A 27,973-nucleotide genomic window follows, 5' to 3' on the forward strand; every position below is an offset into this window, starting at 1 on the left:
CTGGAGAAGAGGAGTCTCAGGGGAGACCTTATTGCTCTCTATAACTTCCTGAAGGGAGGTTGTAGTGAGCTGGGAGTCAGCCTCTTCTCTCGCGTCATTAGTGATAGGACCAGAGGAAATGGTTTCAAGCTGCACCGGGGGAGATTCAGGCTGGACATTAGGAAATATTACTTCTCAGTAAGGGTGGTCAGGCAGTGGAATGGACTGCCCAAGGAGGTGGTGGAGTCACCAACCCTGGGGGTGTTCAAGGAACGATTGGGTGTTGTGTTGAGGGACATGGTTTAGTGGGAGCTATTGGTAATAAAAACGGTTGGACTGGATGATCTTTTAGGTCTTTTCCAACCTTGGTGATTCTGTGATTCTGTATTTCAGAACTGGGACCTATGAAGAATCCTACAATATAACTTTGTAATTATATGTGCCATCTTACAGTGATTGGCTAGCACTGACTTGAGGTACATACCACAAGATCCACAATACATTAGAATTTGTTAAACTATTGCTATGTGTACACACACACACACACTCTCTCTCCCCTGAGTTGCTCTGAAAGTTATGCCTCCTGTTCATTTCCATGAAAACTATAACAGATACAAAGAGCACAATGACACTATTTGATGGAACAAATTATCAGCTACAAAACAGTTTTTCAACACCATTAGCTACGCATTTTTGTCAGCGATGGATAAAAGCCTGCACACTGTGCTGCATGCAGCACTCGTTACAGTTTGCACCAGTGGAGGTGATCTGCTGTTGCCACTCCTGAAGAACATCACTCACCAACTCACTGTGCTCACATCCACTGTTTGGTTTCCATCAACGTTCAGTGAGCACTGAGGAATGTCAGTGGGTGTAGTCTTTTCCTTATGGAGGAATTCAGTGACACCCCTTTCTTTCATCCACACCTCCTTGACAAACGCCATTTTGTCAGACTGCCCCTTTGGTGCCATCTGTCAAACGGCAACAAAATGTAGTGGAATATTGGTGGGAAGGTTCAGCATCTGCTGCTGTACCATGGACATCTTCTCATGGGCCAATATCATAAAATAGGAGGCATTAATTTTGGAGCTACCATTGTTAATTTGTTCTGTAAATTTCTGTTTCTAGGTCCCATTTTTCAGAGAAGGGCCAGGAATTCATATCTGCAATGTTTTAGAGTTCTGACCTTCTGATATACTAGTAGGTGGATGCCTCACATATGCTCAAGTAAACTTATCTTTGTATCCCTGCTTCTTATGCAGTCTTAATGCTTGGGAACTGCTGGTATCCCGCTGTCATCACTGTTCCTAACAAAGATGTTCTTAGGGCTCCTTTAGAAACCTTTTGAATCATTCTAATTCCATTCTTCTCAGTTTCTAAAAAGTTTGAAATATGAAACCTCATCTTTAGGCACACAGTTTCTATTGGAGTGACAAAATACTTACTTCATTTATATTTCCACTCTCATTTCTTTTCATATAGTTACACTGTAGAATCACAGAATGTCTTAGGTTGGTAGGGATCTTAAAGTGATCCCAGTTCTAACTCCCTGCATTGGGCAGAACTTCTACCCACCAACTCAGGCTGCCTAAGGCCTCATCCAACCTGGCCCTGAGCATCTCCAAGGAATGGGGCATCCACAGCTTCTCTGGGCAACTTCTTCCAGTGTCTCACCATGCTCTGAGAAAATAATTTCTTCCTAACATCTAACCTAAATCTCCCTTCTTTTAGTTTAAAGTCATTCCTCATTGTCCTCTTGCCATCAGACCATGTAAAATGTCAGTCCCCCTCCTGCTCATAAGTTCCCTTTAATTACTGGAAGGCCACAGTGAGGTCTCCACAGAACTTCTCCTAGCTAAACAAGCCCAGTTGTCTTCAGCAAAAGCTCTCTGCAGTGAGCATTTCAAAGCTGATTATTATAGCTGGATTTCAGCGTCTTCATTCTGAAAGTAAATATATTCTTTGGAGTTTTGAAGAAACAATTTCTGTATACTCTTAGTATTCTTTTATGCATCTCCCATGTACATAAAACAGCATTGTCCAACCCGAGCCCCACAAACTGCATTCTTGCTTCCTTAACGAGGAAAGATGCAGTATTTCCCCAAAAGACTTCCAGGTTCTGTGAAGAGCAGCTCCTCAGTGAATGTGCAGTGTGCAATAAGGCAATCATGTGAAAAGAGCAAGCCTCTGTTGTCAGGCCACCTTATCCAGGTTTTGGACTTCTCTTTGCAGCAAGCCCTTGGATATAGGAAGACTGAAAAGGCAGCTGAATGACCCCCTCACTGACCTTCATCTTTATGGGGGGCTTTCAGTTCAGCAGCTGATTATTATTACTTTCACAAAGCATGGCCAACTCTGAGGCATTCATTGCAGTCACTTCTGAAACTCTACGAAGACCTCCAAACTATTCTAATAGTAGCAAGGCACACAGATACTTGTAATCACTAGGTGATGTAGGTGAGATGTGTTGTCTCTGCCACATGCACCATTTTCTGTCTCTTCTTTAAAAACAAAAAGACAAACTTAAAGCAAAACAAAAAACAACTACTGTTGATCTTTCACTGCTTAATTCTCTTCTGCATGAAATAGGGCCAATTTAATCCTATAGCAGTGAGGGCAGTTGCATATCCCCACACAGAGGCAATTGGTAGGGTGAGGATCTCAATGCCAGTGTTATTTAATTTGTTGTTTTCAGGTGGTTGTCAGATCTTTCTCTGACCACTGCACTTCTAAAACAAAAATGTTCTGGCTGCATTGAATGCAGTATTTGAAATCTGCTTTATTTTCTTTTTATTCTTTTACTTTTTACCCTTTAAATGTACATCAGTTGAACGCACCTTTGAAAAAATACCTTAAATGTTCGGTAGTTAATTTCTTCTCTTATAAATGAAGCTTTCTGCATTTATTTCCATTTAAGTGTATCATAATATAATGGAGGAGGATGAAAGAAAAACACCAAAAAACCTCAAACATCAGCAGAATTGCATAGGAATAGGGAAAGCTTTTATTTCAGAATGGAGGACTCTGAAGCTCCATCATGTTTTCTGCAGTTAACTGCACTATTTTATCCACTCTAAAATTATGAACACTTTCATAATCAAATCCATAGATCATAACAAAATGTTACACGATAAAATAGCATGAGATTTTTCTTTCAAGAGATAGGAGTTTTGTGGAATTAAAATGGACCACTGTGGAAGCTCCTGTTGGAACGATACAAAAGGGTACATATTCTGTAACTCTTTCTAAACAAGTGCAGATTTTGTTAGTAATGCATTGAATATGAGATTTGATGTTCTGTTCTTTAGTGCTCTAGCATTGTTTAAGTGTGTATTTCAAAGTGACCAAACAGATATACTGTAGTTTTGAAGAGCTGTGGAATTAAAGGATTTCTGAGGGAAAGTGCAGTTGCTGGCTTTTATGTGTTCTCACGGCTGTGATACAGTTGATGCCGAGCTTGCACATGTAAGGCTACTGTTGAGGGTTAACACTATTGCACTCTGGTGTTTTGATTTGCTTTAGTTTTTGTTCATCTCAAATATGTAAAGGTTTGGATTAAGGCACCTTTGCAAACCATGGCAATTTGTGTGTAACCCTGTGAACAGTCAAGAGGAGTATTGCAAACTGGGGAGAAGCTATAATTACAAACTGTGATGTTTGTAAAAGCAATGCTAAAGAGAAAGAAGTGATTTTGAAAACAGTCTTTGCTGACTCCTATTTTCTTTGTTTTATGAGTAGGATGTGTGTCTTAGTTCAGTGGAAGCCATAATGAGAAACAGCTGAAATAGCTGCTAGGATAAGGGCTGGATTGCTTTTAAATACAAAATAGTCACCGATTTCAGTTTCCTTGCTATGGTTTGTAAGATTAATCTAATCTACTTGTTCTTTTGAAGAAGGACAGAGTACTGAAATCCAAGTAGATTTAAACAAGTATTAAGAAGTTACAGTAAAAACATAGGAACAGAAAATGTGCAAATTTGATATGAAACACCTTTAAGCAAGTCAGTAGTATCCACTCAATTTTCTTTTTGCACTTTCAAAATAAAGTTTTTTTGCAAACATATGTTTTTGAATTTTTGGAAATGAATTTGGCATTTCTTCTTACTGTTGCTTACAGTTATGTCTTTTTTTCCTTCCCCCTGGATTTTGCTTCAGCTTTATTAAATTGATGTCCTGACATTTGGCTGCTTGCTGCTCTGAAGCCAGTAGAGGGTGCACTGAACGTATTCAGCTGTAGTTGTTTCTTCGCAGTCTCTTGTGTAACTGCTACATAGAAAACAAAAAACTGCCCTTCTAGGCCCTATTCTGGTATCACTTGAACACAGGTCTCAAAACAGTTCACAGCCGTGCTCCAGCACACAGTTTTCAGTCTACCTAGGGGAAATTTTTGGCACTGTTGCCTATCAGATTCAGGACTGTGTGCCAGTTCCAATGTGCTTGTTCTTCACAAGCCTGCTAAAATGAGCAGGCAGTACCCATCCATTATTTCATGGATCAGAACCTACTTTAAAAGATGTTGTTTGTCACTGTGATATTTTAGGAGAAAGGTCTGTGTAAGTGGCTATTGAGCTATTTCTCTGCTTTTTTTAACTGACTGTAATTGACCTGGCAGGGCTTTGCTGGGAGCTGCCATCTTTCTCCCCACTCTGACCAGTGAGCAGTGCCTACCAGCTCCCAGCTCTTACCTGTCACTTTACAAAGTAGTTCAAGGACTTAGAAAACTTTTAAAAGTTTGTTTCCTTCTACATGCCCTGAAAGGCAAGGAGAGTTTTCCCTGGGCTACCTTCTGTTCTTCTCTTTGTGATCTTCAAACACCTTTTATTTTATGGATCAGAGAAATGTGATCAGGACAGCTCAGCTGAGGAAGCTGCTTTACATTGTCTTTAGAAAGTGTTGTTTTTTTTTCTCTCTGAGTGTAATAATCCTCTGTTTAACTGCTTCATGGTATGTTTTATTATGTGAAATGCTCTTTTTTTACAGTATGATGCATCATGTCTGAAAGGAGACTGGATGCATACACCTCTGGAAAGAGCTGGGAAAAGAGCTTTTACCCAAAATTGTCTGTTCTTTTACTGGGTGCTTGGATTTGAGGTCCTTAGTAGATTAGTCACAGTGATGATTTGGATCCTGTCAACTTTTAAATATGATTTCTCTATATTTATGTAGAATATATAATCACTCTCTATGAGATCAGTTTTCTTCTTAGAGTAACATTCATGGGCTCGTACATAGGTAACATAATGGATGTGATAATTCCCTGGATACTATACAGGAGTGCTTTACCCCAGTGAATCGTGGAATCACAGAATGGTTTGAGTTGGAAGGGGCCTCAAAGTCTAGCAATCCCCAGCTCCCTGCCAGGGGCAGGGCTGCCACCCACCTGATCAGGCTGCCCAGGGCCCTGACCAGCCTGGCCTTGAACACCAGCAGTGAAGTACTGATAAAACTTGTTTCCCGAATAGGACCACTGAAATGTGTTCATGTGTTTTTGGTGTTTCTGGATAACACAACTCTGGCAGGTGAGAGTTTCAACAGATCCCTTGTTGTTAGACAGTTTGTGTTGTATTGCCAATGGTGTACAAAGGCAGTATGCCAGCAGGAACCCCTCTTCATACCCTGTTTCTCTGACAGTGACTCCTCTTTCTCTTCATTCACCTCCTGCTTCTCTGCAGGCCTTATGGCACCTTGCCCTTCCCAAGTAGCTGATGTAGTACAGTGCATCTTTTGGCATCTTGATGTTGGTGTATCCCACCAAGTGCAGCAAGTCAGAAATGGGAAAGTAACTGCCCTTCTTACATCCTCACCTATAAACCAATCCACTACCATTAGTCCTGGGAGAACTACTATGATTACTTCAAAAAATTGCATAATATTTTGTCATTTATATTCTAACGAATAAGAAAAGATGGACCTTTGGCTTTAACACATTTGCTTCAAGTTGATAGTATTTATTTTATTACACCCATGATCTGAAAGATTTCTTCACAAAGGCCTTGCCTTTATGCATCCTGTTTAGCAGGTCACTTATTATGATAGTGAATATACCAAATAGCATGAAAATTATATATATTTTTATTCTTATTCAGTAGTAACATTCAATACTGAGTGTACTGGTTGCATAAGCATATTTTATGTATAGTTTCAGGGGTTTAACATAATATCACTTGCTTGGGGAGGTGTGGCTGAAAAGCTGCCTGATTGAAAGGGACCTTGGTGTGCTGATGGACAGTCAGCTGAATATGAGCCAGCAGTGTGCCCAGGTGGCCAAGAAGGCCAACGGCATCCTGGCTTGTATCAGGAATGGTGTGGTGAGCAGGACTAGGGAAGTCATCCTGCCCCTGTACTCAGCATTGGTGAGGCCTCACCTTGAGTACTGTGTTCAGTTTTGGACACCTCAGTACAGGAAAGACATGGAGGTACTGGAGCAGGTTCAGAGAAGGGCAACAAGGCTTGTGAAGGGCTTGGAAAAATCAGCCCTATGAGGAGAGGCTAAGGAAGCTGGGGCTGTTTAGTCTGGGGAAAAGGAGGCTGAGGGGAGACCTTATCGCTCTTTTCCAGTATCTGAAAGGTGCTTACAGTGTGAGTGGGGCAAGTCTCTTCTCACTGGTGACAAGTGACAGGATGAGGGGAAATGGCCTCAAGTTGCACCAAGGTAAGTTTAGGTTGGATGTTAGGAAACACTTCTTTACAGAAAGGGTAGTTAAGTACTGGAATAGGCTCCCCAGGGAGGTAGTTGAGTTGCTGTCCCTGGATGTGTTTAAGAGCCGTTTGGATGTGGTGCTCAGGGACATGATTTAGCAGAGGGTTGTTAGAGTTAGGATACTATGGTTAGGCTGAGGTTGGACTTGATAACCTTCAAGGTCTTTTCCAACCTGGGTAATTCTATGATTCTATGATCACAGATACTATTTTCTAAAGCATAAAAAGAATCTTCATAAGTTAGGAACATATAGGGCCACTTAAGTGCCACAACTAACTTAATTTCTGTAGTATCTCAGCTAAAGGCAGGAAGAAAATAGTATGTAGTTTACTTTATTGTTAATTTTAAGATACATTTATCATTAATCCAATATAGTTGCATAATCCTGCTTTGAGAGAGTTTCCACACCACACGAGTATTTTTATCCTCTTTTTTCTGCATTTAAGTTTATGTCTAGATATTGGCATTTCTAATGCTTGACTGTTAGAACAGTTGGATATGAATTAACCTACTAACACTATTTAGCTTTATTTCATATTAATGTTTTCTGCTTTGTAATTTCTTCCATTATTCTTTTATTTTTATTTGTTTTCCCCAAAGCATCTTATTTTTTCAAGATCTTGTTAGAATCAAGTTCACTGTATCAAACACAACTTGTTCTTATTTCTAACAGGCCAAGCTCCATTCTAGATACATTATAAATTAATAAAGATTCCTACTTAGGATCTCAAAACTTAAAAATAAAAATCTTTTCTTTAAATTTCTTGAAAGATAATCTTCCACCATACCTGTAGTGGAAATGCTAAGCCACAGCTTGAAGCAGTGATGGAGCACCTGGTGGGAAGATAGGGCCAACCCTGGGGAGCTCAGGTGTATGCAGTGCACCTGAATGACTAGAAGGGGTGGAGCCAAGATACACCCCCTTCCCAGACCTTCTTTAAGGGCTGGCAGTGGAGGTGAGGGTTTCTTATTGGAGATCTCTGCCTACCCAAGGCCTCTTAGGAGTAAGCGGATTTTTTTTTCACTTTGTTTCTGTGTTTTTGGTTGCTGCATTTGGGTGCATCTTTGCTTGCTACAGCTTAGGACTATGTTACTATGCTGTCATTGCTGCACTTTCAATTGTTACAATAGTTATTGAGTGTTTTTTATTTGTTTTGAAGCTTTTAAGTGAAAATAGAAACCCAAAACTGTTACTGTCCAAAAGATCTTCTCTTTTGCATCTGTGGAGATCATTCTATACTCTTTCTCTCATGCCACAGGTGACTGATGTTGGAGAAGCAGGGAAGGCTTAATCCAGATCTAGAGTACATTGATTTTGGTAACTAGCCTAGACTTAGGGTTTGAAATTTCTTGAGCTTGCTGGAGAAATGATAATTTGCCTTTAAAAGAACAAGTGATTTGAAGCCTACTTTGTCTTATAAAACATTTTGGTCTTAATAAAACTATTATGAGTGTAGTTTGGTTTAGCTAATAATTACTTTTCCAACTATTATCTATGTCTTGGTTTCCTCAGTCTGGTGGTAGCTTCAGACATAGGAGTGTTAGTTCAATGTTTTACTTAAGCTTTTTTATAGTGCTTTATACTCAGTGCATCAAAAGCAACTGCAGGTTTATGTTTAGAATGTTGAAATATGAAAGCAAAGCCAGAAAACCTGTAATTTTTGTGCAATAACCTTCATTATGAGTGTCTAGTTCATCTTCTTAATGAGAACCTAGGCAGTTCTTCTCTGTAGTTCTTGTTCTTTTTGTTTTTCCTCCATGTTGTAGTGAATATCTTCTTGCTCTGCTCAAGAACGAGGTGATTGTAATATTCTCTCTAACTACAGAGCAAGGATTAAAATATGATTTTACTTTGAACTAAAAGAAGTAAAGGAGTATCTGGTTTTACATCTCTTTGGTATTTTAGTTTAAATGCACTTTCAGCTTTTACATAGATATGAAAAAATTGTTAAAATACAGATTCATTAAGTTAGGATACTGTGGTAGGTCCAGAATGGGTATCTTCTGGATAGGTTTTTGTGTAAAACAAAGGATAGAAGCTGTCTCAGGCAATGCTCCATATTTTTGTATGTATGCCTTTGCTTCTTGTGCTCCCTTTTTATCTTGCTGCCGTATTAGTGAGGGGTGCCAGTGCTGTAACATCTCCTGTGGCCCTATCCTCCTACTGGAGTTTGTTGTCTTCAGTCCTTTTGTAGCAGCCTCTTGTTTCCCAGCTTTCATATTTTCAAGTGAACACCTACACTGCTCCTGTTGGTACAGAAAAACAGCAGAATTTCAATGACCTGTAGCTGGAGAAAAAACAAGTGGAGTGAGTAGAGATGCACAGCAGCAACTCTTGTAGTAGGGATGTGTAAATATTTGTTTGTACAGCACTTGGTGAAATAAGGAGATGGAGGGGCAGTAATTCTTTCTTGTTGATTGGGTTGGGTTTTTGTTAGTTTATAATGGGTGCTTTGTTGTTATTGTTGTTTATAATATATCTTTCTTTATATGACTGATGAAACAATGCATATGGATATGCCAAAGAAAACAGTGTTTCTTATGTAAAGCAAAAGACAAAATTCAGTATGTAGGGAACTTCAATGCAAACAGCAGTTTTGTTAGCTGTTTGAGCATTCTTTACAGATGACTGTTCATAGATACAAAGGGTGAGAACTAAAGATAACTGAAATTTTTCACCTGGAAATAAGATTCAGAGTACTTCTCAGGTTCACACCATTGTGTTATGAACAACCCACCCTATTCTGCTTATCCACAAGCACCTTTAGCAAAGCTCCAGTAGGTGTTTTTTCCCAAATGTGTTTCTTTGAAACACAAAATGTTAAACAGGTTCTGCTGAGAAACGTCTCTCCAGGCACCTAGACAGGCCTTGAAAAAAATGAGTGCAGATCAGCATGGGGGTGCTGAAAAGAGCATTGAACCAGCCAGGCAGAGGAAGTTCTGAGAGCGTGGGGTTGCTTTGCACTAGGCAAGATCAAGGCATCGTCATACTATGTTTGTGGATCTTGCACAGGGGAGCGAGAACAACCTGGTTTAGATTTTCATGGTTCTCAGGATGTTATGGTTCCCTATCAATACTCTGGGTGTGTTCTATTTCCCTAAAAAAATATTTATTATGTGTACACTAAATACGTAATAATAAAGACACATATAGAAGCATTAACTAACAGTAACTTATAGGTCAATATGGAGAGCTAGCTTTGATTACGTTAGAAATTCTTCTTGTGCATACTGGAAGAAAGCAGCTGCTATTATGATTTAGAGCACTGACAGTTGAAAAAGCCAGACTGTTCTGGGGAACAAATGGCTTGTGTAAAGGAGCACAGCAGGCATGTGATGGAGTAAAAGTCTTTTGAGTCTTGGGACTTTGGCATAAGATCATAAGGGGATCTTAAGCTGCTATTAGCTGGATTGGTAAGATGTCTACCTCAATTGTTTTTCAAATTCCCAATTGATGTTAAGTGAAGAGCCTAGGGAGCTGCATCTGAGCTGTTGTATGAAGGCCTGTGCCAAGCTGCACTCATAAGACACTACAAAGACAGATGTAACTTAACAGTAGAAAAACAATATACTGCATATAAACAGGTAGATAGGAAAATAACTTTGTTGTAGAATTTATCCAGAATGAAATGTCTGTGGTTTGTCTTGAATCTCCTCTATTAAAGATGAAAATATTAGACTATTCCTTTTCAGGGGACAGGGTTGATCAATTTAAGAAAGCTCATGCTGAGTTCCTGCCACTTCAAATGATACTGTCATTCTAGAGCAGATATAATGGTCATTCATTTCATCTTATGCATAAGCTATTGGCAGATATGATGGATTTATTCTTGGAAGCTATTGATTCCACAGTTGTTTTGTGAGTTTAAGGTTTCAATAATGACCATTTGAACTCAATGACTAAAAATTGTTTAAATATACTACTGAATTTAACTCCCTTCTTACTTTCTTTTGGACAGTTTTATTTAATCCTTAACAATTTTCAGGACCCAGCCCAGCACATTTGAGAAGACTAGAGGGCCAAGCTGACAAAAAGATGCAAAAAATCCTTTAGAATATGCACGTTGGAGTTGTGATATAATGCAAGACTACTCACTGAGACATTCAGTAGTGCTGTTACAAAAGTGGTTTGGATTTTTCATTACTGCATTGAAAAGTAGATTGATCTTATCATCCCATTGATTCTGTTGTTTGTTTTAATTATCTTTTTATTACTAATACTAAATTTTAGAATTTGATCTTTGATCTGAGAAAGTAATGAGATGAGACTAGTTAGCTTAGAGTAGCTGGAATTCTTTGTGTGCTTAAGTTTAAGCACATATGAGTGCATAGTTTCAGCACACTCTATGTGAAAAGGGATAAATAATGCAAATATTGAGAAACAAGACTGTGAACAACACTTGAAAAATTGAAGATTAGTTTAAAAACAATACTCATGTAAGCTCAGTTGCTCACTTGATGTTAGCATGACTGACAAAACTGGCAAGTTTCAAAGTCTAATGATGTTAAAATGCATTATGTTGGACTTTTTGCTCAGTTCATGTTTCTGTCTGCCAGCTGTCCTTTTTCTGACATTGTGGTTTGTGTTAGATGAGCTCATGAGAGTTTGTCATTGATGTTTTTCTAATGAAACCATCTTTTTCTATGATAGAATGTGCAATACTTTCCAGATAGAAAAGCATTTTGTGAAATTTGGTTCATTTCCAAAGTTTCATATTAAAAGAAAGATGGAAAACATTATACAGAAACTACTTTCCCATCAGTCAGCTCTTCTTTAATAACATTAGCTTTGGCAAATTTCAAAATATTTCACATGAAGGAGTTTCATCCCCTAAAATATTCTAAGTGATCTTTCACACATCATTCCTTTGAGTTTCTCTCTCTTTCTATCTGCTTTCAGAAATACTTAATTCAGGATATTTTTGGATGGAATCAGAAGTCAGACTTCTCATTAGGACTGAAAGATATGCTATCTTCTTTGACTTTCAGTTAAGTTTTCATAACACAGATATACACTTCCCAGGTTGCAAGATATTTAACTATGATGCATTATAGTGTTGTTTAATTCACTTGTGTTAAAATTCGTTTTAATGCCTGTAGATGTGAGTTAATAAGTCTGTTGTCTGAGTAAATATCTTGGCACCAGACTCCTAGAAGTTTCACTGATGGTATTCCTAGTGTCTGACAGCATTTGGTAGGTATAAGTAGGTTTTCATTCTAATCCATCTCTGTACCTGCTTTTGTTTTATGTGACCTTTGAAACAGTATTATTGAATTACTGAATAATTTAAACAAAAGACAACAAACTAAGACATGATTTATAAGTTGCTTTACAAAATAAGGCCATACTTTGCCTCCAAAAATCAATGTGTCATCACATTAAAAAGGATTCCTCTGCCACAATTATTTTTATGCTGCAGGATATGAAAATGCTGCTTTATTCTTTGTACTTGAAAAATCTTTGCTCCAGCACAGGAAACAAATGCTACTGTCATCATCAGATTTATTTAGCTTATAATTGTATACCCATGAGCAGTAATCAGTTACAAAACATAGCAATCTGACCTTTGGTACTAACAACGAAGTAGATAGATTTCAGTCTTGGAGGTTACGCAAGTCCATTGTTCCCTTTCCCATGACATATCTGTTCATCCTGAGTGTCGTACAGAGCAGAGTATGAAAGCACTGGTTTTCAAAGACACAAAATTTGTTCCCTGGTAAATTCTGAAAGAAGTGTACCTGGGAAATCAAATTTTTGAACTGAAGTGTTTGGTGGATCCTGGTAGGTGTGTTGAAATTGGCCTACCCCAAATTAGATTATCCTGGGGAAAGTCATTGTGGGTGTTCTTATTTATAAGTACTTGCACGATTTTTAATGTTGGATTTTCCTGTCTCCTTCCCAAAAGTACAGCCTCTTGTTCATGCAGAACAACATCGGTAGCTATACATATATGCTGCTTCATCTTTCTGGCCTTGTTGCTCAGATATTTCTAAGATAAAACTGTCAAGTGACAGAATACAGAATCTTATGGCAACAGTTAAACAATTGTGCCTGCTGAATTCCTGCAAATCTCTTATTCCTTCCAGTTTTGCAGAGGTCAGAGGAAAGTAGTGTTACCTTCCAGAAACCTTTCATTCCTCATTGGTTTTCCATTTTTTTCCTTCTTACTGTTTCTAATCTCTGGAGTATTTTGACTAACTTGCTTCTTGTTCTGTGCTGTTCTCTTCCCATTTCAGATAAGAAGCACGTCCCATTTTAGTCAACAGATATACAGAAAGGTGTTGTCAGATTGATATCTATAGGTCATAATGCTAGAAGGATTACCACGTTGGAAAGGGATAATTGGAAACAAATGGAAAATGCTCACCTGTGTAGGCTCACAGAGAAAACTCCAAGAGGAGCAATCTCCAGAAAGAGATCCTTCCCCAGTGACAGTCAGCCCTTACGTAGCGTCTAGGAGAGGTGCAGCCAGGCTCCATCCATTCTGGTCACACAGCTGAATTGTCTTCACCTGTGCTCCCACAGCTGAGTTAATGCTTGCCTCAGGTGGTCAATCAGAGGTTCAGACTGTGATTCAGCAGTTCTCATACAGTGGGCATCTATCAGAAAGGAATATTTACTACATTGTAGCACCCAGCTGGTGCCAGTACTTAGTGGAGGGGCTAAAGTAGATCCCCAACAGGGCAGTTTTACAAAATGCAGAAAAACTGACCTTTCTGATAACTTGCTTTTGTCCACTTTGGGTGGCATCATTTTATAGACAACTCATTTTATTCATAGATGATCATTACTTGTGTAGGTGCAGTCTGCAAAGGCTCTGGTGTGGCTGAGGAATCAAAACAGGAATTCCATCTAATGAGTGTGTTGCACTCTTGAGCATTTCCAGATCCTGCAAGTTTGTTCCCAAGAAATGCTTCAGGGTGAAAATAATTGTTTTATTTAAATGTATTTTAAAGGCCTTCAGGTAAACAGATATTGATGCTGCCTTGACACATTTGAAAAGATATGAAGAGTAATCAGAAGACTGCATTGCAAACATTTCTGTGTCAGTACTGTATAATTTCTTTTATATTTATATCTATATACATACATAATTTTTTTTTTACCCTGCAAGGACTACTTAAAACATGCAAATCTGAGTTTCTGTAAACTGTTATGTCTCCTTAGTTGTCTATATTTGTAAATAAAGCTAATGTAATTACATTAACTTTACATCCTATCAAGAAAATCATGTAAATCATCATTAAAAATGGTTTAAGTATGGAGTTTTCATTTGAAGCTGATGAACTTTTTTCAGAAAGCTGTTAAGCTTGACGTAAAAGTAGAAAGAGCAATTGAATAACTGACAGAGTCAGTTAAATTAAATCTGTCCATGAATTTGATTTTTCCAGAACTATAGTTTGTGTTGTCACAAGTTCCAGCGTGTTATCCAGTCTTTATAGATCGTCCTATAATCTGTGTTCAAGTTGTCAAGCATAATCATAGCCCATAGTAGTGGTCTTTTGATGTTTTCTTTGATCTGTTTTTATCTATTTATGTGTTGTTTTTTTTTAATGGAGGGTTGTATATTTTTACAGGTTAATATGTTTAAGGCTAAAACACTGACAAGATATCATGTAAGTGTCTGCCATATCTGCCTGCCTACACTGTAGCAGTTACTAGAAAAATGGAATTATCAATCCCATTTTTAAGAAAGGTAGCAAGGAAGGGCCAGGAGACTACAGACCAGTAAGCCTCTATGCTTAAAAGTCCATGGAATAGATCCTTCTAGAATCTGTGTTAAGGCATGTGCAAGATGAGGAAGTTGTTTGAGATGACCAATGTGGCTGGATAGTCACAGCTAGAGGGTTATGATCAACAGCTGTATGTCCGGGTAGAGGCCAGTGATGAGTGGCATCTTCCAGGAGTCCATACTGAGACCAGCACTTTTCAACATCTGTATCACTGTAGTGCAGCTGCTACAGTGCGAGGAGAGAATGCCATCCTAAGGGACCTAGACTAGCTTGAAAAATAGACCTGATGAGATTCAACAGGGCTAGGTCTGCACTTGGATCTTGGCAATTCTAGATATATTTGCAGACTGGGAGAAGAATTCATTGAGAGCAACCCTGTAGAGTAAAGCTTTGGAATTTTGGTGGATGAAAAGCTTGGTATGGGTCAGCAGTGTGTGCTTGCAGCCCAGAAGGCCAACAGTATCCTGGGCTGCATCCAAAGAGGGGTGGCAGCAGGGTGTAGGAGGCGGTTGTCCCCCTTTGCTCTGACCTTGTAATGCCCTGTTAGTAGTGCTGTGTCCAGGTCTAGGGTTCCCAGCTCAAGTGCTACGTACATAAAAGTTTTCAAAAGGCTGGAGCACCTCTCCTGTGAGAAAGGGCTGAGGGATCTGGGCTTGGTTAGCTTGGAGAAGACTCTGGGAAGATCTCATTGTGGCTTTCTAGTACTTAAAGGGAACTTACAAATGGGAGAGTGAGACCAATTTTTTTAACGTAGTCTCATGATAGGACAAGAGGGAATAGTTTTAAAATAAAAAGTGGATATTTCAGTTGGATGTTAGGGAGAAATTCTTTACTCAGAGAATGGTGGAGTACTGGCATGGGCTGCCTGGAGAAGCTGCGGATGCACTATCCCTGGAGACATTTATGGTCAGATTAGATGGGGTCCTGGGCAGCCTGAGCTGGTGGGTGGCAACCCTGCTCATGGCAGAGGAGTTAAAACTAGATCCATTCCAACTCTAGCCATGCTATGATTCTATGAATAAATAGCCTTTTGCAGGGCTAATTTTCTTTGTTAGGTAGTTTTTCTCATTGTCTGGCTTAAATCTCCACAACCATATATTAAGTAATTTCTATTGTGCATGATGGACACGGGGAACAATTAGTCACTATTGACTTTTCATACCAAACATTTGCATAGGTGAAATACATTATCTCAGTCCCTAGACTAAACAGTCTAACTCTTTCAACCTTTCCTTGTTTTACTTTATATATATATATTTTTGGTATCTTTCATCTGGACTCCCTTCAATGTTTTTTTTCAACTGACAGCATTGTAGGCAGAACTGGACATAGTCATGCAGCCTGAGCTTTGCCACTGCTGGTAGGGAACGAATAATTCCTCAATTTGTGTATAGCATTATAATGAATATATAATCATACTGCTTTTTTTTTTTTAAACTACATATCATCTTGGTTTACAATTTGTTCATATACCAATACGACCCCTCCGCAGATCTCTTCTGCAGTACTGTCTCCTTTCTATATCTGTGCCACTGGCATTGGCCTTCAACAGTAATCTGCACTTGTTTATATGGATTCAGTGCATTAACTTCAGAACAATTGTGTGAATTAATGCAATTGTGGTGAGTTCTAATACTGTTCTGTAAGCTGTTCTCAACATTACTGTATTTTATATCATATCTGATTTTAAGCATCTTTATTATTGAAGATTCTCAAAGATGCTAAGCATCAGAATTATAACTAGCCTCTTTTGAGAAGCTTGCTGAAAATGAATGGTTGAACATCTCAACCATCTTTCCTTTGTTATGCTCCTGTCTCAGATAAGCAGTGGTTATGCTGTAGAACACTTGAACTTCCTTTTGTTTGTAGACTATGTGGACATATAACAGCCCAAGGTAACTGACTTCTCAGGCACAAAAGGCAACACAAAAAATGCAGTGTTCATGACAGAGTTCTTCTATCCATAAAGCTGAGGGAAGATCGTCTTTGTAGTTATCTTCACTCCTTGAAGTAGTCCATGGGGTATTTTCCTGAGCTAATGAATGAATTCTTTCTGCAAAGCAATTGCAACTGAAAAGAATAGCATCTCTGATCATTGAGCTTGCCATTGTTTTAAAGCTTAATCCACAGCTTTATAAAATACCTCTGGAGTAAAATTCCTGAAGGAACTACACTGATGATGTGCCTCTTTGCTTTAATGGCAACCAGAAACAGATGAGATATAACCAGCTCTGCCCTTTCTGTTGTGACAGACAGACCTCATGCAGAGTAATTAATATAATCACCTGGGGGGGGGGGGGGGGGGAGAGAGCAACAACAAAGCAAGGCTCATGGATATTTCTAAAGAACCTGTGAATGAAAAAGAAGAGGTGAACAAGATAAATCAAATATTGATAGAAATGACAATGTGAGTGTTGGTCTCAGACTCAAAACAGTTTGATCTGTCTGTTTTTGGCTGAACTGCAACACTACATCTACAGACTTTATTTACTTGGGATAGGATATATGCAATTTAGCACATTGAGGATGTTTCTTCTTTTCTTTATTGGAAGTGGTCTGTAACAGTTAGTTCAGACCTCTCTAAGTGGATGACAAATAACCACATTTTAGTTAAACCAGAATTTTGTTTATAGCTTTTTCTTACCCTGCTGTCAGTGCTATTTCAGTAGCTCTTTGGGTAAGAATAGCATTTTTTCCTTTCTTCAGAGGCTCCAAATATTAAAGTTGTTTTAAGGGAGTGGTTTTGGATTCAGTTTGTATTCATCCTCATGGGTTATATATCATATATATTTTTTATAATGCCCATAATTTAAGAGTCCACATAGAAAACAAAACATTATATTCTGAGGCATTTCCAAGAAGTGAATAACTATGATTAACTGAAAAGGCCATTAGCTACTGCTATTACTCTGCTCAAATGCAGCTGAAATAGCATTTCTTCAGTGGTAAAAATATTTGGCAGCACTGCTCTTGCAAAAAACAAAAACAACAACAACAAAAAAGCAAAAAACCCTCGAACCTTTCTCAATAACATTTCGGGAAAGTCATCTACATTCTTAGGCATCTCCAAATAAATTTTATTTAGAGGCACCAGACCAAGTTTTCCTAGGTTGTATCTGTTCAAGAAATGACTACATAATGTAGCTGCATATTATATTTCATCAGTCTTATTTGAACATATGTGGAAATTCAATTATTAAAGTAGGTATGGTGATAAAGTTTTGTTGGGGTGGCAGTTTCTAAGCCTTCTTACCCAAGTATTCCCATTATACTATAGATGTTTTTTTCTGGTCTAGTATTTGTTCTCTGCAGTACATATGTTTTTCCAACTACTTATATCACTGCAGAATCATGTACTGCAAGTAGAGAAATAAAATATATTCTTGTTCAACTTGCAGTTGTAGAATTTCTAATGAAATACTGATAGCAAAACTTTGCTATTAATGATGTGAGCCGAAGAGTGTGACCTAACAGCTAATCAAATGTATTGCTGCTTTTTTACTTCTGTTTGGTTTTTTTAATGCTCTTTTGGCATTTAAATAGATGTTTCTTTTGAGTACATCTGAAGTACCTTCTGCTGTGGTGCCCTGTTTTATTTACTAAAAGCTTTGAATATAGTACAAGAATTTCCCTTTGTGAATTTGTTCAAAACTGTTGTTTCAAAGACAAAACAATGTGTCTTCAGGGTAAAAGAAGGGTCTCCAGATTATTTTTGAATTGAAAGTTCTTGACAGCTTAATCCGACTGGATACTGAGAATCTCTGAAGTTTCTGTATCTTCCTCTATCTCAAACAGCTTCTTAATGTGTCTTCATGCCTGGAATGTCTGATCTCTTCAGAAATGCTGGTGATAGTTACAGTTAGAGAAGATGATAATAATTAGTAAGAAACTTTCTGGATTACGTCCTTTGAAAAAATCATACAATTCCTGTTCACCACTGTTGCTCTCTGGAGATCACTGGCATCTGGAGCTGGCTGCCTTTTTCTGCTACTGGAAGTTGATGGATGACTTTCTGTAGATTGGGTGGTCTCTGCTGGAGCTGGGGAACAAAGATCCTAACTCTAGTGGTAGTCTGTTTATGAGAAAATGCTAATCTCTGCACAATTAGCGTTGAACTTGACCTCAATTTTCCTGTTTCTCAAAGAACTTTCTACAACCATCTCCCTACAGTAGCATATTTTAAACAGTTAAATGTTTTTGAGTGACTAATATAGAATGCCCCGAAACTTTGAAACTTGACAGGATTTCACAAGTGAGCATATACAGAAAGCATCATTTTGAGGTCAATGCCATTATTTAAGATCAGACTGAAGGTTTTTTTAGGCAGATCTAACAGAGATTAGCAGTGATAGGGATGTTCCTGTTTTGACATGAAGAGTGCTTTGGTCTGTATTTTAGAAGAGAAGGTTGAGCTTGGTATCTGATAAAATAAAAAATTATCTTGTGAGTTAATAATAATCTGAAGAAAATGTTTCTTTCTGTTTCTACAGAAAGATTGTCACCACCTTATTAAGCACTGGACTGATTTACCGTCAATACAGAAACATTTGTAGATGAACAAAAGTATGGGACTAAGAAACGTTCTATTTATATAATTTATAAATCTATATTAAAGGTGCCAGAAATATATTTAGTGCCATACCCCGTAAGTCAGCACTGCATTTGTTGACTTTCTGATCTGCTAAGGCTGTGGAGAAGCCACAAGTAATGACTAGTCATACCTTGTACCTTCAATAAAGTTATGTAAGACATTATCTAAAACTATTTCTTTTAAGCAATTGAAAGTTTAAATATATCTGACATTTCCCAAGCAATTTTCAGTATATTTAAAGTAATCTATTTTCTGTTCACTTTGCAGAAATTACATTTCTTTGTTAATTACCTGTCGAAGACAGCAAAGTAAGGAAAAAAACAGAACATGTTTATTAGCTGTGGGATGCCTCTGAGCTATAGATGTAATATAGCTTAGTAAAAGATAAATGCTATCTTAGGGCATACCATATAAAGTGCTTCCAGCATATGTAGTGAAGTTATCAGTGCCTTTATAGAAGATATCCGTAGGCTATGTGTAGTGTAGAGATTTAATCACCTATGCTGATAAATAATTGCATCAAGCTGGAATGAATGTAGAGGCAAGCTATTGGGAAAGAACAGAAAAACCTAACAAGCAAAAGCACCTGAATAGGTGTTGTCTTATTTATATCTATCTATAAATATAAACAATGAGTTCCTGAAAGACTCAGGAAAAAAATAAGATACAGCTTGGTCAGTTAATGGAAAGGAACCAAAGTCTTGTGTTACCATGTGTGGTATCCATGCTGCTCCAAATAGCTAAGGTCTACAGTTTTGCACGCTCCTGAGACTGCCCTGGGTCATGAGGAGTTCTCAGCAAGATGGGAGCCTCTTCTTGTATCCTTCATCCTCATACTCTCAGACAGGCTGAGTACCAACTCAGTCAGCCTTTCCCTTCAGCATTTCAGGTCAACCCAAAAGATTTGTCTGAACTGCCACCTCCCTGCTTGTGAGTGTGTTCCTGCCTCCAGGCAGAGTAAAAGCATCCCTGTAGCCAGGCCCAATAGCAGGAATTAAGGCTCTTTCTTCATTCTTGCACCTCAGTGTGTTCATTTGCAGTTTCCAGCTCTTACACCCTGCTGTTCCATATCCATGCCTGTTAGCGCTGCTGAGTGCAGACCAAGCATATTGCCCACCGTGTCAGGAACTGTCTCCCTGTCACAGTTCAGTCCTGTAGCTACGTAGCTGTACTCCAGCAGTAATGTAGATCCTTGTCTCCCTCACAGTACTGCTGAGCAAGGTGACTGCTTCAGCCTGCAGGTCTGGCAGGCAGCAGATCCAGATGTTTCTTGTCCTGTGCATGTCAAACAAGCAAAAACTCATGGCTCCAAAATTTACAAGACTGGCTTTAAAGATCTTGAGAAATATTAAGATTAATGCTCTGCAAATCCCTTTTATTTTGGTTTCTGTTTCTCTCAGTCTCTTCTGAACCTATCACAAGAGACGTAGTCATATTTTGCACCTTTCAGTTTTGTCTATAAGCATGCAAAAGTAAGCTAAAAGATGAAAACAGGGATAGTCATGTTGAGCATCTTTCTTCAGCAATAATAAAAAACAAATAAATCACACTATGAGAAATAAATCACACAGGAGAAAATCTCTAGAGTTCACAAGGCCATATTTGATAAAGTCAAGGGCTGTGTTTGTCCAGAGATGGTGAAATTCCTCTCTGGTGCAGCACTCACTTAAGCCCATAGAAGGATGCAGGGTGCCCAGCTGCATTTTGGAGAGTTGGTGCTTGGGACCCTGTCATTTCTGGGCTACAAATGTGGTATGCCACTGGGCTGTTCGTTTCTAATTTTTCCTCTTATGACATCAAGACTTTTAGATGTACTTCTGCCTGATATTTTTCTGTTAATTTAAAGAATCAACTATGGGAATTTTTGTGTAATTTAAGTACAGAAATGCTACAGTATTTCAGATACTGAAGGTCACTATTCATTTTGCACCCCTAAAAATCACTGTTGATTGAATTGCCTAAATCACCATCATAATTTTAAAATGTCCTGTTTAGATATAATGTCAAAATAGGCAATATGATGTGATGTTCCAAATCTTGGTGTTATCCTGATAGTCTTCTCTAACATATTAGAGATGGATGCTTCATAGCTTAATTCATGTACATAGTCATCAGCATTTCTGTATTATAAGGGTTATGACATTCAGCAGCAAGAATATTGAGGTATTTCATTATCAGTAGTTTACTTTCTAAATCATAAAATTTCACTGAAATTTGAAGTCGGTAAAAGCCCATATGTTTCATGGTGCTTGCTAACTTCATTAAAACTTTTGAAATTGCTATTAATTAATTCACTATTTGGTAACTTTAGGCTTAATTACACTGTCAGTAATTTTCCCTCTGTCAATCAGTGTGCTAACATTAAACTTCTGGAGTTTCTCCCATTTCTTTCTATTGCAAAAGTGGGTGAGACTCTCATCTCATGCAAAACACCTATGCTGCAGAGCCGACTGCTTTGTTCCTGCAGTGCAGAGAGAGCTCTCAGCAGGGCAGGGTCACCCATACACCTCTGTGGCTGCCTCTTGACTTTTACATTTGGCACTTCAAGTGTGAGACAAATCCTTGTCCCTATGTGCCCAACACTGTGTGGTTGTAGGCAGCTCTTGCTGGGTGTGCAGAAGTGCAAGTACTATTAAAGATACATTGATGAGGTAGGAAACCTTTAGTATATCTAAAATGGCATGAGACACCTGTGATTAGACAACTGAGTCCCATCCTTAGAAAACTAACCCTGGTGAAGTGAATCAACCCCCATTACATATGACTAGAGCAGCTCCTTTGAGCATAATTTCACGTATGTTTATCAAAACTGCATCTCTGTATGCAACTTCTGCCATCACTGGGAAGTGGCAGTCCTTCAAAAATAGATTGCACTGGATGTTTAAAAAATATCCCTCAGGATATTTGACTTCTGTGGGATTACAGCAGAAGAATTGTCCTTATTTCCAGAATAAACGATTTCAAGTGACAACAGTATCAGTGCACCGGCTTTGCCTCTCTTGCCCTTGTATGCACTTTTGATGTCTGCCTGATGTTCCCAAAATTGACTGTGCCCATCCAGTCATTCCCTGGGGTCTGTAAGCATTTGTGATGCCAGTGCCTGCAGGTGAACATCTCCTCACCTCCTCTGTTGTTCCCATAGTATCATCAGATCCACGTTTTTAGATTGGGAAGCCAATTCAGGTGACCTCACTCTATGGATTTCAAAAGTCTTGGAGGAGCAAGGTATCCTGTCCATGTAATAGAGCTCAGGACTCTTCAAAGCACATCAAGATCCACACATTCTCATAGGGATGGGATGCTACAACCACCGTGTTAAGTAGTGCAGTCACATTTCTCTGCCAAGACAGGATCGTATCATAATACCAGAGCTTAGAAAGCAGGGCTCACCACTTAGTAGTTCATCCTCCCTTGACAAGCTGAGCATACTTTACTTCTAGGTTCATGTGGCAGTTATGACAATCTTTTAAGAGAAAGATCACTGTGACACATACAACTTTGCAAATCATCAGAGTGCCATCTTTGAATGTAGCAGCTTATTCAGCACCAATCTCTTCCAGCTGTACTTCTGATTGAGAGATGTCTTTCCTTCAGTTTCACCGATACCAAAAGTCCCAATCTAAGAAAGGGTAGGAAATTCTAGCTCTGACTCTAACAAAATGAGGAAAGTAGTTTTAGCATCTAGATCCCTTCAGTACTGGTAAAGTCTCTTACATCTTTATTATTTAAAAACCCTGAAGCTACTGTCATCTCAGAGAAGTGAAGACATCTGGTTAATATCAGTCTCAGGACTTCTGTCTTCCCATAAGGGGCAGAGATTATTTTAAGAACCTTCCCCTGCCCTGACAATCAGACAGCAGCTGTACATAACTGCTGGTGCTGGGTCAGGCAGGCAGGGCCATCCCTCCTCGTATTGTCCTCTTTTCCACTGAAGAATCACTTATTTTTCAGAGTCAGTTTTTTCTCTTTTCTTCCTGGAAATGTAATAAGGTAGAGCCTAAATGCCAAATCAAATGAAATTTCTTGTAATGTAATAGTTGGTTTTATGTTGTATTTAGTTTTGAATTTCAACTTCTTCTAGCTTCCAGTGTTTCCAGTTCAGAACTGAAAATACCACATTTCATATCACTGTGAAAGAACCAAGGGCTCTGGCTCCACTTCAGGGAGCAGAATCACTGTTGTGAGTGGCTCAGCATAAATAGAATATGGCATAGAATTAGAAATAAGAAAAAAATTTGGCAAATGTCCTGTATTAGGTAGGAAGAGTGATCTGTGCCTCCTGTATGTGGGTATATGTATATTGTTGGGTATTTCCATCAAGAGCAACATAAGTGGAAATCCACTTTTCCATGGAAAGCGTCAGTGGCTGGTTCAGTGGATGTATGTGTGCTCTGCTCAGTATGTTTCTGGTTGAGAACTCATGCAAGATAAATAGTAATTTTGCTACTTGGTATTTCTGATGCTATACAAGTAACTTATTTCCAATGTAATGATTGTGGTGATATATCATTGCTGTTTTCTAAGTGATGCTTCCTGTTGAGGAAAAAAACAGTTTTAAGAGGCTGTCAGAGTTTCATTAAGCCCTAATTGAACAATATAGCAATAGAGCACGTTCTTCATGAAAGTAGTTATATGGATGTACAACCAGTTATTAGCAAGATTGTGTTTTCAGTTGAATTTTTTCTACATAATGCTTTCATTACTAAAGAGCATACTATACTTAATTTTAAAAGATTTAACAATATTGCTTGCTTTATTTGAACAAGGCTGTATGGCAATATATTTTAGTTGTTTATACGTTTGTGTGTTCTAGGGAAACTGAGCTAGAATAAATTATTGTGAAGTGAGTGCATAAATAATTTGGAAACCATGTGCAGAGAGTAGTCTGCAATGATATACCACTACATGCTGTTCTGCAAACATTTTTAACTCATTCTAGTACTATTCAGTATTCTCTTAGATAATGTGAATGAAGGGCCAGAAAGCAGGCTTAATAAATGTATAGACTAGAACAAGTGTGCTAAAGCAAGGCTTAGGGCAGAAAATGATAAAGTGTTGGAGTAGCCTAGAAAATACTGTATTTCCAGCGCCTTAATTACAGACTAGAGAAGTATACAAATAGGTAGGCATTATCAGCTGCAACATATACCAATGGCAAATGAGTGGCCAGGCAGCAGTGCTGCAGAAGACAGTTATAATGATCCTGAGCTGAACAGGTGCCAGTGATACCACGCTACTGCAAACCACTACCAAGGCCAACAATGTTGTGGACATATGAATGGGAATAAATAAAGCACATAACATAATTGTTTTAATTGGTACTAATAAGGCCTCAGTGCTTTACCAAGCTGCAGGAACTGCTGCTCCAACAGGATCCAATTCAGCCAGAGAGTATTAAGGAGAGGCCAATGAGCCTAGTCAAAGATCTAAAACACATGGGTCATTAGGGGAAGTCTGAAGGATTGTTTAGTCTAGAAACAGGAACATGGAAGGAAGATGTGATAGCAGCCGTTGTATAGGAATAGCTGTCTCTGAAGAGGAAGGGATATAACTGATGGCAGTTAAATGCTGTTGGTATGGAAAAAGAATAATAGAGTTAAATCATAGCAAGGATGATTTAATGTAAGCACCAGGGAAAAAAAAAAAAAGAACCCTGAGTGGCGAGGAATAGAGGAGCTCAGGAATAGTTTGCTTAGTGGGAATTCATAGAATCTTCAGCCTTGCAGAAGTTTAAAGGTAGGTCAGACATCAGCAGACATGGCATAGGTAGGGGCTGGATGATGTGATCTTATCAAATTAGCCCTGCTCCTTTACTGATTTCTGTGTATGTGAAAATGATGAGAGTGATAACTATACATAGAAGAAGTATTTTGGATGTCTTCAGAATTTCAGAATATGTAAAATAATTCTGGAATTTACTGCATGCTTTCTGTATTTACATTAGATTGAAGCAGTTAAACTTTTGTCTAATTCTGCCCATGTCAGTATTGACTGAAATTAACTACTGTCTGATGGGTTTGTGAATGGTCTTTGTGAAATAAGCTGATAGATGCAGTCAGATTCCGGTGGTAGCATACAAAACACTTAATTGTATCCATGTGAAAGTCTTATTGTCCTTAGTCTCATTGTAGCAAACGGGGGGAAAAAAAGAATAGATATTACCCAAAGAGTCAAAGAATCACCTTGCCAGGATACCTCTGTCTCTATCCTGAAGCAACTATATATTGGAGAAGTATGCTTGATCTTTCTTTATCTCAGTCTGTGATACTAAATGTTTAGTTTTTAGAAAACCAAGGTATATAGATTTCATAGAGGACTATCTGGATAAAATGTAATTGACAGGAAATCAGAGTAGAAAATCCAGCTGTCTTTCCTGAGCCACAATTATGAGAAGCCTGCTGAATGCATCATTTATGAAATACTCATAAACAAATAATAGTTGCTGTAAATGCGTAACAGACATGAACAATATATGTCAGAGATAGTTATATACCAGGCTTTTGTAAGTAACTTAGTAATCTGTAGGATTCCTGCTTGTTAAGTCTTTAATAGTACTCTGAATTATTTACACTGTATCAGTGTGCATAGAGATAATACAGCACTTTCGGTGAGGAAACCTGCTACATAATATCCCAATGAAGATTTTAGAGATACTAGACAATAAAAGGTAAAATTAATAATGCTTTTAAAATAGTTGTGTGCTTAATTCTGGCTAATAGTTTAGGAACCACCTGGCTAAGACATCTTTTTCCCCTCAGAAGCATCCCGTAGGTAACAGAGAGATGGTAAACCTCATCAGAAAACTGTTATTTATGAAAATCTGCTATTGCCTAGTAAAAACCAGTCTCATTTACAGGACTTTTTAGAAGTTGGAATTACACTCCAGCACCCAGTGATGACTAGTTATTGTTCCTTTTGTCAACAGGCAAGATGAAGGATGTTCTGGCAGCTTACCATGCCCCTGGCTCTGCTGAATTAAGCGAGACGTGCGCCCATGTTCTAGCATGCATCACATCGCCTCTCGGGTCTGAAGTGCCAGAAGGATCCCAGCGCTGCAGACTGAGACAGCTCTGAGCACCTCAGTACCCCGTTTCTGACAGAACCCAGGGATGGCAAACTTACATACCAGTATTACCTGTCTGGCGCAGGTTTAATTTTATAAATTAAAGCCATAAACTCTATGAGTTTCTAGACCATATTTGTGCAGTTGAGGATGATCTACTCAGATGAACAGTTTTGCATCCATCGGAGAGAAACGTTCTTCTGCTGGACCAGAAGACAACATTATTGTAACTAATACGAGTTGTAGCATCTCCTAGTACAAATAATTGAAGAACAGGTTGCAAGAATATCCTCTAGGGAATAAGACATGCTTTGATTTGGTCTACAGGTTTTAAAACTTTTTTTTTCTTTTTTTTTTTAAAGGTGATCACTTTTACATAACACTGTGTGTGCAGTCTACGTGCGGCTCTTCACTGTGGCTATCTGTATTCCAGAGATTTTTATTTACTTGTCAGACACCCGGACTTTTTTTAGATTTGTAATGAATCCTTAAATTATGTATCCTTAAGTATCATGGAAAACTAGAAAGGAAAAGTTTCAGGGCTTTTATTTGACTCTATGTCTCCGCTTAGTCCCTGTGAGTGTCTTGAATGGTGGAGGAAAGGGCACAAGGTAGGAAAACAATACGAAAAAGTAATAACACATCCTGGGCTTGGTGTTCATTCTGGCATATCAGAATGTGTTTGATCAAATAACTAAGGAGAGAGAAACAGCAACTTATCTGAGCCCTCACATGGAAGGTCGGTATTTTGGGGGGCAATCTTTGCTAATTTTGTCTCCAAAATAGATATAGAAAAGGAGTATGTAAATGCCCCAACATAAGTGAAAAGGACATACTTGCCATTCCTCTATTTATTTTTGCTCTTTTGAAAAATCTAAGTGCCAGTTATTTGGAATGCTGTAGTCTGTGGTCTCTTTACATTTGTTTAGTGAGATCCTTTCAGCAAGATCATTCCCATTACGGTGTAACTGCATGGTGACCACAGGTTTGGGCCTGTATAATAAAGATCTGAATTCAAATTTTTGTTTCTGATCATTTTCTCTACTTTTATGTCGTATCTGTGAAGTGTTTAATTGGAATCAAACTTTCTGCTGATAAATGTTTAAAAGATCTGGCAAAAAAGAATTTAAAGAGGCAAGTATTTGTATGGTTGGACCCTGCTTCTCCTTTGTATTGTTATTTATACCAGCTTAAAATGCAGAGGGATACAAAATGAGAGCAAATCAATAGTGATGCTTAAATTTGATTTGTGCACAGGGCCCCAGGATGATGAGATCAGCTTCTTCACCTCTTGGATTTACGGCCATAGTAGAGTACTTGAAATATGGTGTCTATTAATTAGTTAACCTGAAAGGTTAGAGGAGGGAAGAGCTGCAGAAATGATGAGTCTAAGGTGGCTTTGGTTTGCTCAGAGTGTTATGTATTGTGCTGAGAATATGCACATCTGAGTGTATAAGCCTATAGGTCCCTTTTCTTTTCCTTATTTTCTTCTTTGAAGACAAAAATTTAAACTATAAAAATGTTCTTCACATAGCTGTGAAGTTTATTTAAGCAAAGGCTGTGCATCGCATTATGAAAGTTAATGTTGTCCTGATAAGGTGACCTCCCCACTCTGCATATTTGTGCAGGATTTTGTCCTGCTGAAGGTGTGCACTTTATAGCAGCGCATGTAAGTGTGAGTGGGGTAAGACAGCAGCTTCTCCTGATAAGGGTAAGCTGATCCATGGCTGTGTTCCTGCCCAAAGGAGGTAGTTCTGTCCCACCATCCTGCCCATTGCACCTTCCCACCACCTCCCTCCCCGTCCTATGGACAGCTGCTCGTAGATGACGTGTAGCAACATCAGGGCAGTGTAAGTCGCCTGTGCCAGCAGATCTTTAGCTATTAATGAGGTATATGCTAAGTGTA

The 27,973-nt window shown here is 38.5% G+C and overlaps 1 protein-coding gene across 2 annotated transcripts in view; it reads left to right on the forward strand.

Annotated features, from left to right (window-relative positions):
* Positions 1-27,973, forward strand: part of SCAF8 (SR-related CTD associated factor 8) — a 144,167-nt gene that overhangs the window by 59,040 nt on the left and 57,154 nt on the right. The window contains exon 22 of one of the 2 annotated variants that reach the window (XM_015858252.2): positions 25,930-27,086. The exons of the other annotated variant lie outside the window; for it this stretch is intronic. The gene's annotated coding sequence lies outside the window, so the exon portion shown is untranslated. Of the gene's footprint in view, positions 1-25,929; positions 27,087-27,973 lie in introns of those variants that run through there. 2 annotated transcript variants of the gene reach the window in all.

The sequence above is a fragment of the Coturnix japonica genome, chromosome 3 (assembly GCF_001577835.2).
Source record: "Coturnix japonica isolate 7356 chromosome 3, Coturnix japonica 2.1, whole genome shotgun sequence".
NCBI lineage: Eukaryota > Metazoa > Chordata > Aves > Galliformes > Phasianidae > Coturnix > Coturnix japonica.